The sequence below is a fragment of the Cebus imitator genome, unplaced genomic scaffold, assembly GCF_001604975.1.
Source record: "Cebus imitator isolate Cc_AM_T3 unplaced genomic scaffold, Cebus_imitator-1.0 Scaffold228, whole genome shotgun sequence".
NCBI lineage: Eukaryota > Metazoa > Chordata > Mammalia > Primates > Cebidae > Cebus > Cebus imitator.
Window position 1 is genome coordinate 29,061 of NW_016107543.1, and position 10,386 is coordinate 39,446.

Genomic DNA, 10,386 nt, shown 5'->3' on the forward strand with positions numbered 1-10,386 from the left:
GGAAGATGCTGACGTCTGACTCTGATGGGCAACATCTTCCCAAATGCCAGTTGAATGGCTCTGTAGATTCCTGCAGCTTCTCAGTTCCCTCTCCTACTAATCCCTCTCAGAATCCTTAGAACAACAGGTGACATTGTTATCATTTTTCTCATTTTTCAGGTAAAGAGACTGAGGATCAGGGAAGTCACACACAATCAGCCTAGTCATGTAGCTTTTTAGCACTGGAGTCAGGCTCTGACCCCAGACCCCTGGACTTGAAGCCATGTGCTCTCCATTCTACCCCAAGATGCACAATATCACTGTAGAGACAGGACCAGCCCTCATGAGGCAGGAGTAAGCAGCTAAATGTGAGAGCAAAGAGAGAAGGGAGTTGGGGTAGTCATCGGAAGCTTCCATGAAGAGGTGCTACTTGGGCCTCAAAGAAAAAGCAGGATTTGGCTAGAGGAAGGGGAAGGCATTTCAGCCAGTGAATGGTGTGAACAAAAAATGTAGACAGTAATGGGCATGGCCAATTCATAGCCCAACAGGAGAGTTGGTTGACTAATTATTGGTATTATTTCTTTTAATGCTTGAGTTTTATTTGAAATGTTCCTTTTTCATAAAATCATCTAAATATTTAACAAACAATTTGGAACTTTTGACAGCATTCTAAATATAAACTTTTAAATATTCCTTAAAAACAGCAATATTCTTTCTGAAAACAAAAATGTGTGGGAAATAGATTTTTCCAAGCCAGAACACAGACTCCCTTGCTTGAAATGCTATTTCTTTTTAAATTATTGGTATCCTGATTTCAAATATAACCAGAAATGGGTGGACCTGAAAAACCCACAGAAGTGCCCCATAGAAAAGAGTTAGGCTTTGGCTACACCTGGAGAGCTCCGACACCCGATTAAAACTGTAACAGACACAGGATCTTTATTTGCCCGTATTTCTCACCTTGCCCCTCACTTCAATACTGGTAGAAGCCGATGCAGCACAGAAAATCAAGGGAAGCTGGGTACAGTAGTCCCAGCTACTCTTGAAGCTGAGGCAGGAGGATTGCTTGAGCACAGGAGTTGAGTCTAGCCTGGGCAACATAGTGAGACTCTAGCTCTAAAAATAAATAAGAAAGAAAGAGATGGGGGAGGAGTAAAGAGTAAGGAGGGGAAATAGTAAAGAAGCTAACCAAGACCCCCAAGACGCCCCCTTTCTACCACAGATACAGGTAGGCTCTGAGATAGGTCCAAGTTTGGGAGGGCAAAAGATTAGATTGGACAAGAGTTCAGAGGATTGATGTTAATATGAACACACACACACACACACACACACACACACACACACACACACACACATTTGTAATTGAAAGTGACTGAAAACACTATGAATCTGCCTGAAATTTCATCTAGAAGAATGAGGCCACAGGCCAGATTGAAAGGGATAGCCGTGAGAAAGAATAAAATTGCTTTCTGCTTGCCCTCTTGTGAGTTTGGCTTGTTTAAAATCAGGGACATGGTTTTAAAAACAAGAGTTTCCCTGCACCGAAAAAAAAGAATCAGATACAGAGAATTCCACTCCAGGAATATAGAGGAGCTGTACTTCTCCCTATTCCTCCTCCTAAATACAGCTAAGAACTCTGGACATTGTCTATATATTAGAAGACTAGTAAAGATACAAAGACGACATGCTGGCTGTGGACCTGGGCTGAGGAACAACATGGTGGGGTATTCTCTTCATTTTCTTATGGTTTCATATATCCCAGGCTTGGAGAAGCAACCCAGAAATGCCAGTGGGTTCAGAAAGAAGAAAAAGAAGAAGAGGAAGAGGAAGAGGAAAATGAAGAAGAAGGAGGAGGAGGAGGCGGCAGCAGCTGAACAAAAGTCTGCTCTCACTAGCCAAAGGACTAGGAAAGGGACAACCAAGCAAGACAGAAAATTTGAAGACAGTAACTGTTCTGCTCCAGGCAAACACTACAGAAAAAACTGTGGTCCCAGCCACACTAGCAAAGGTTGAGTGAGAAGCCGAGACTTTCACATGCTTGAAGGTAAAGTTGTAACAAGGCCCCCCAGCACCTCTACTGAGTGGTGTAAGAGGAGGCCACTTCTCTGATCACAATGGAATCAAGGACTTTTATCCTTGCAGTCCTGTACCAACATCCCTGGATCCCACCCTCACCTCCCCAGTGTCAACCAGTATCAATGGAGTCTACACGGGAAAGCTACTCTTCACCTTCACCTGAAAGCAATGAGATGCCCTTCTCTCTTTCCACTAGAGTAGAGAATTACAGGGGTGAGTCACCACACCCAGCTTGGGAGGTAAGCTTTCTATATTTCACTTTACCTGGTAAAACCAGTACAGTGTATTAAGCTATGTACATACAATGTAATACCTAGATAAGCGACTTAAAAAGTTACATGTAGGCCAGGTTTGGTGGCTCATGTCTATAATTCCAGCACTTTGAGAGGCTGAGGCAGGCGAACCACTTGAGGTCCGAAGTTCAAGACCAGCCTGGCCAACGTGGTGAAACCCGGTCTCCACTAAAAATACAAAAAAATTAGCTGGACATGGTGTCGGGTGCCTGTTATCCCAGCTACTCGGGAGGCTGAGGCATAAAAATCGCTTGAACCTGGGAGGCAGAGGTTGCAGTGAGCCAAGATCATGCCACTGCACCCCAGCCTGGGAAATAGAACAAGACTCTGTCTCAGAAAGAAAAAAAAGAAAAGTGGGGAAAACAAACATAAAACAAAAAATGAACCAGCAAGGTTATTCCCTAACATATCAAAAATTACACTGAATGTAAATGGTCTAAATGCGATTAAAAGATTGATATCTAATTAAAAGACAGAGATTGATAGAGTGGATTAAAAACATGACCCAACTAGATGTGGTGCATAAGAAAGTCATTGTAAGTGTAGCAATAAAAGTAGGTTGGAAGAACAAAAGATGAAAAAAAGATATGTCTGGGAAACATTAAACAAAAGGAAGCAGGAGTGGCTATGCATATGTATGTGTGTGTGTGTGTGTATATATACATGGTGTGTGTGTGTCTATGTATATGTCAGATAAAGTAGGCTTCAGAGCAAAGAAACTTTTCCAGAGACAGAGACATTGCGCAATGATACAAGAGCCCATCTAGCAAGAAAACGAATCATCCTAAATGTGTATGCACCAAACAATAGAGCTGCAATACATATGAAGCCCAAACTGTTAGAACAGAAAGGAAAGATAGAAAACTCTGCAACTGTGCTTAAAAACTTCGATCCCTCTCTCTTAACAATTGATAGGACAGCTAGACAGAAAATCAACAAGGATATAGAAAAGTTCAACAAAACCATCAACCAACAGGATCTAATAAATATTTATAGAACACTGCACCCAACAACAGCAAAATGTTCATTCTTTTCAACCACTCATGTAACACATTTCAAAACAGACCATATCCTGGGCCATAAAACAAACAGATGTAAAACGAACAATACCAAGCGTCTTCTCTGATCACAGTGGAATCTAGAAATCAATAACAAAAAGATAACAGAAAAATTTCCAAATACTTAGAAACTAAATACATTTCTACTTCTTTTTTTTTTTTGAGACAGAGTTTCACTCTTGTTGCCCAGGCTGGAGTGCAGTGGTGCAATCTCTGCTCACCGCAACGGCGCAATATCTGCTCACTGCAACCTCCGCCTCCCAGGTTCAAGCGATTCTCCTGCCTCAGTCTCCCAAGTAGCTGGGATTACAGGCATGCACCAGCACACCCAGCTAATTTTGTATTTTTAGAGCAGTGATTTGATCTTGGCTCACTGCAACCTCTGCCTCCTGGGTTCAAGCAATTCTCCTGCCTCAGCCTCCCAGGTAGCTGGGATTACAGGTGCCTGTCAACATACCTCGCTAATTTTTGTATTTTTAGTAGAGATGGGGTTTCTCCATGTTGGTCAGGCTGATCTTGAACTCCCTATCTCAGGTGATCCATCCGGCTTGACCTCCCAAAGTCCTGGGGTTACAGGCATGAGCCACCCCACCCAGCCAACTAAACATACTTCTAAGAACTCCATGGTCTAAAAAGGGAAATCTCAAGACAAATTATATATGTATAAGTAAAAAATATTTTATATATAATTTATTTTTATATAAAATATTTTATATATACAAATTTATATATAAATATGTATTTTATTACATGTATTACATATATATAATATATACATTTATTTATTTATTTATTCTTTTTTTAGAGATGGGGTCTCGCTCTGTTGCCCAGGCTGGAGTGCAATGGCACTACCACAGCTCACTGCAGCCTCAACCTCCCAAGTAGCTAGGACTACAGGAGTACACTACCATGCCTGGCTGATTTTTGGATTTTTTGTAGAGATGGGGTCTCCCTGTGTTGCCCAGGCTGGCCTCCAACTCCTGGACTCAGGTGACTCACCTGCTTCTGCCTCCCAAAGTGCTGAGATTACAGGTGTGAGCCACTGCACCTGGCCAAGGGAAATTGTAAAATACATTGAAGCAAGTGAAATGAAAATATAAGGTAACAAAATTTGTGGGACACAGATGAATGAAATTTATAGCATTAAATGCACATATTAGAAAAGTAGAGGCCAGGTATGGTGGCTCACACCTGTAATCCTAGTATTTTGGGGGGCCGAAGTGGACAGATCGCTTAAGCCCAGGATTTTGAGACCAGTCTGGGCAACATGGTGAAACTCCATCTCTATAGAAAAAAACCCAAAGACAAAAATTACCCAGGTATGGTGGCATGTCCCTGTGGCCCCAGTTACTCAGGAGGCTGAGGTGGGAGGATCACTTGAGTTGAAGAGATCAAGGCTGCAGTGAGCTGAGATCACAGCACTGCACTGCAGCCTGGTTGACAGAGCGAGATCCTGTCTTAAAAAGAAAGAAAGGAAAAAAGAAAATAAATAAAAAGTAGAAAAGTCTTTCTCAAATCAATGATCTAAGCTCCTACCTCAAGAACCTGGAAAAAAATAAACCCAAAGCAAGCAGAAAGAAGGAAATAATAAGATAAGAGCAGGGCTGGGCATGGTGGCTCACACCTGCAATACCAACGCTCTGGGAGACCGAGGTGGAAGAATTGCTTGAGCTCAGGAGTTTGAGAGCAGCCTGAGCAACATAGAGAGACTCCATTTCTTTTCTTTCTTTCTTTCTTTTTTTTTTTTTTTAATAGAGGCGGGGTTTCACCATATTGGTCAGACTGGTCTCGAACTCCTGACCTCAGGTGATCCACCCACCTCGGCCTCCCGAAGTGCTGGGATTACAGGCGTGAGCTTCCATTTCTAAAAAACAATTAAAAATTAACCAGTCATGGTGGTACACACCTGTGGTCCCAGCTACTTGGGAAGCTAGGGTGGGAGGCTCAATTGAACTCAGGAGCTGGAAGCTACAGTGAGCCGAGATCATGCCACTGCCCTCCAGCCTGGGTGACAGAGCAAGACCCTATCTCAAAAAAAAAAAAAAAAAAAAAAGCAGAAATTCATGAAATTGAAAATCAAAAAAAGAAACAGAAAACTGAAAAGAAAAAGAGAAAAGCAATGAAACAAGGAGCTAATTATTTGAAAAGATCAATAAATCTCTAGCAAGACTGACACATTTTAAAAGAGAAGAGAAATATATTAGCCATGAAACAAGAGATATCATATGGACCCTGTAGGCATCAAAAGGATAATAGGGAAACACTATGGGACTTAATAATAGGGAAATAAAAATAAATAGAGAAGTGTCTTTGGAGGCCATTAGTCAGTCTCAGTAGGCCTCCAAAGCACTAGGTCCTTATACCTGGAACCTGTAAATATTACCTTATATGGAAAAAGTCTTTGTAGATACGATTAAGTAAGGATTTTGAGATGAAATTATCCTAGTAGACCTTAAGTGCAATGACAATTGTCTTCATAAGAGAGAGACAGAGGGAGCTGTGGACAAAAGAGAAGGGAATGCAACCATGGAGGCAGAGAATGAAGCAAAGTGGCCACAAGCCAAGGAAAGTTGGTTGCTACCAGAAACTTGAAGAGGCAAGAAATGAATTATTCTGTAGAGCTTCTGGAAGGTGTGTGGTCCTGCCAATGGCTTGATTCGACCATTGATACTGATTTTGAACTTCTGGCCTCCATAACTGTGAGAGAATAAATTTCTGTTGTTTCGAGTTATTGTGTTGTGTTAATTTGTTGCAGCAGCTCCAGGAAATTAATATCCTCCCCCAAATCTCTACACACATAAATTTGGCAACATACATAAAATAATCCAATTCCCCCCAAAACATAAACTACCCGAACTCATCAAGTATGAGTTTATATGTGTAGAGGGTTTTTTAAAAAGGGTATTAGTTTAAATTAGTTTAATTTTAGGGTATTAGTTTAATTTGAATAGCCCTATAATGATTAAGAAAATTGAATTTTTATTACAAATGGAATTTGTAATAAAAGCCATCCTCCCTCCCTCTCAGTATCTCCTGATCCAGATTATTTCACTGGAGAATTCTACCAAACACTCAAAGAAGAATTTAAGTCTTCACAATCTCTTCCAGAGAACAGAAAAGAGAAGATGTTTTCCAATTAATTTTATAAGATGAATATTATCAAAACCAGATGAAGGCAATAGAAGAAAAAGAATACTATAGACCAATATTCTGCATGAATATAGAGGCAAAAATCCTTAACAAAATAGTACCAAGTGGATTCCAGCAATACATAAAAAGAATTATACACCATGACAAAGTAAGATTTATTTCAGGGATGCAAGGCTGATTCAATATTCAAAAATTGGTCAACGTAATCCACCATGTTAACAGTATAAGGAGGAAAATCCATATAATCATATCAATGATGCAGAAAAGACATTTGAGAAAATTCAACATCCATTTAATAATTTTTAAAAAACTGTCCTTGAGCAGTGGCTCGTGCCTGTAATCCCAGCACTTTGGGAGGCTGAGGCAGGTGGATCACCTGAGGTCGCGAGTTTGAGACCAGCCTGACCAACATGGAGAAACCCCATCTCTACTAAAAATACAAAATTAGCTGGGCATGGTGGCACATGCCTGTAATCCCATCTACTAGGGAGGTTGAGGCAGGAGAATTGCTTGAGCCTGGGTGGCGGTGGTCGCAGTGAATGGAGATCGGGTCATTACATTCCAGCCTTGGCAACAAGAGCGAAACTCTGTTTCAACAAAACAAAACAAAACAAAACAAAACAAAACAAAACAAAACATCTCAGAAAAAATAGGAATAGAGGGGAATGTCCTCAACTTAATAAGGAGCACCTATGAAAACCCCATTAACATTATACTTAATGGTGAACGACTGAATGCTTTGCCCCTAATACTGGGAATAAGGCACCACTTTTATTCAACATAGTGTTGGTAGCTCTAGTCCATGGCCATAAGTTAAGAAAAGGCAATAAAAGATTGGCAGTGAAGAGATGAAGAGGCAAAACTCTTCCTACTTGCAAATGACATGATTATATTTACAGAAAATCCCAAGGAGTCTGCAAAACAAACAAGCCTCCTAGAAATAAGTGAATTCAGGAACGTCACAGGGTGCAAGATAAAGAGTAGGCTGGATGTGGCGGCTCATGCCTATAATCCCAGCACTTTGGGAGACTCCATCTCAATACAAAAACTGGCCAGTCACGGTGGTGCGTGCTTGTAATCCCAGCTACTCTGGAGGCTGAGGCAGGGCAATCACTTGAGCCTAGGAGATGAAGGCTGCAGGAGCTATGACTGTGCCACTGTACTTCAGCCTGGGTGACAGAGTGAGACCCTATTTCAAAAAAAAAAAAAACAACTTTTAGAAAAAAAAATAGAAGAAAATCTTTGAGGTCTAGGACTGAGCCAGGAACTCTGAAACTTGATGCCAGAGTACAATCTATAAAAGAAAACTTGATAAGTTGGACATTATCAAAATTTAAAACTTTTGTGAAATAATCTGTAAAGAGACAAAAGATGAGCAACAGAGGAGAAAATATTTGCAAACCACTTATCCAACGAAAGACCAGTAAATAAAATATTAAAGAACTCTAAAAATGCAACAATAAAAACACAAACAATCCAGTTAGAAAATGGACAAAAGACATGACATTTCGCAAAAGTGGATACACAGACGGCAAGTAAGCACATGAAAGGCGTTCATTGTCATTAGTCAGTAGGGAAATGTAAAATAAAACCATAACGAGATATGACTACACACCTATCAGAATGCTAACCTTTTTAAAAGTGACAACACCAAATGCTGGTGAGGATGTGGAGAAATCAAGTCACTCACACATTGATGGTGGAAATGTAAAACGATACAGCCACTCAGGAAACGGTTTGTATGTTTGTTTGTGAGTGTTTTTGAAACAGGGTCTGTGCCACCCAGGCTGGAGTACAGTGGCACAATCACTGCTCACTGCAACCTCTGCCTCCCAGGCTCAAGCGATCCTCCCACCCCAGCCTCCCAAGTAGCATGGGACAACAGGCATGCACCACCATGTGCAGCTAATATTTTGTATGAGATGGGGTTTTGCCGTGTTGCCTAGGCTAGTCTTGGAACTCCTAGGCTCATGCAATCTGCCCACTTTGGCATCCCAAAGTGCTAGGATAATAGGTGTGAGCCATCACGCCCAGCCAGCAGTTTCTTAAAAAAAACTAAACATGGAACTACCATATGGACTCTTGGGAATTTATTCCAGAGAAATCAAAATTTATGTTCACAAAAAAACATACGTGAGTGTTTATAGCAACTCTATTCATAACAGCCAAAAACTGGAAACAACTCAAATGTCCGTCAATGGCTGAATGGTTAAACAAACTGTAATACATCCATACCATGGAATACTACATAGCAATAAAAAGGAATGAACTGCTGACCAGGGCAACAAACTGGATGAATCTCCTGAGAATTATGCTGAGTGAAGAAAGTCAATCTCAAAGGGTTACATACTGCTTGATTCCATTATATATATAACATTCTTGAAAAAAAATTATAGAAATGGAGGACAAATTAGTAGCTGCCAGGAGTTAAGCAGGGAGCAGGAGGCGGGGCACAATGGCTCACACCTGTAATCCCAGCGCTTTGGGAGGCCAAGGTGTGAGGACTGCTTGAGCGCAGGAGTTTGAGATTAGCCTGGGCAACATAGGGAGACCCAACTCTAAAAATAATCTTTAACTACGTCCACTGCGAGAACGAAGGCCATTCTCAGCAATCAGACTGTCAACATTCCAGAAAATGTCCCCTCTGAAGGGGGGCACAATTATTGTGAAGAGCCCCAGAGGAACTCTGCAGGGGGACTTCAATCACATCAGTATAGAACTCAGTTTTCTTGGAAAGTAAAAAAAAGAGGCCCCAGGTTGACAAATGGTGGGGTAACAGAAAGGAGCTGGCTACCTTTTGGACAACTTGCAGTCATGTACAGAATATGATCAAGGGTGTTACACTGGACTTCTGTTACAAGATGAGGTCTGCGTATGCTCACTTCCCCATCAGTGTTGTTGTCCAGGAGAATGAGTCTTCTGTTGAAATCCGAAATTTCTTGGGTGAAAAATGTACCCTCAGGGTTTGGAGGAGGCCAGGTGTTGCTTGTTCAGTATCTCAAGCCCAGAAAGGTGAATTAATCCTTAAGGGAAATGACACTGAGCTTCTTTCAAATTCAGTGGCTTTGATTCAGCAAGCCACAACAGTTAAAAACAAGTATATCAGGAAATTTTTGGATGGCATCTATGTCTCTGAAAAAGGAACTGTTCAGCAGGCTGATGAAGAAGATCTATGAGTTGTCCAGCTCCAGAAACAAGATCCTGGATGATTCCTAAGACCTATTTGTGATATTTAAATGATATAATAAAAGGCCTATTGATTTGGAAATAATAATAATACTTTTTAAAAAATTAGCTGGGTATGGTGGCATGAGCCTGTGATCCCAGCTATACAGGAGGCTGAGGCAGGAGGATCGCCTGAGCCCAGGAGGTCAAGGCTGCAGTTTGCCGTGATCGCACCATTTGATCACCAGCCTGAGTGACAGAATTATTTCCTGTCTTAAGAAAGAAAAAAAAAAAAGAGCAGGAAGCAGGAGCAGTAAGGAAATGGAGGAAATGGGGGTAGCTATAAAACGGGAACATGAGAGATCCTTGTGGTGATGGAACTGTTCTATATCTATCTTGACATATCAGTGTCAGTATCCCGGTTGTGATATTATGCTGTTAGCCTTGTCTACTGTGAGAATGAAGACCATTCTCAGCAATCAGACTCTCGACGTTCCAGAAAATGTCAACATTACTCTGAAGGGATGCACAGTTACTATGAAGGGCCCCAGAGGAGCCCTGCGGAGGGGCTTCAATCACATCAAGATAGAACTCAGTCCTCTTGGAGTTTTGCAAGATGTTCCCATTGGGAGAAATGGCTACAGGGCACACTGGATCTCTGTACA

The 10,386-nt window shown here is 41.3% G+C and overlaps 1 pseudogene; it reads left to right on the forward strand.

Moving 5' to 3' along the window:
* The first annotated feature begins 262 nt into the window (after positions 1-262).
* On the forward strand, positions 263-9,816 carry LOC108281545 (annotated as a pseudogene).
* The last annotated feature ends 570 nt before the right edge of the window (positions 9,817-10,386 follow it).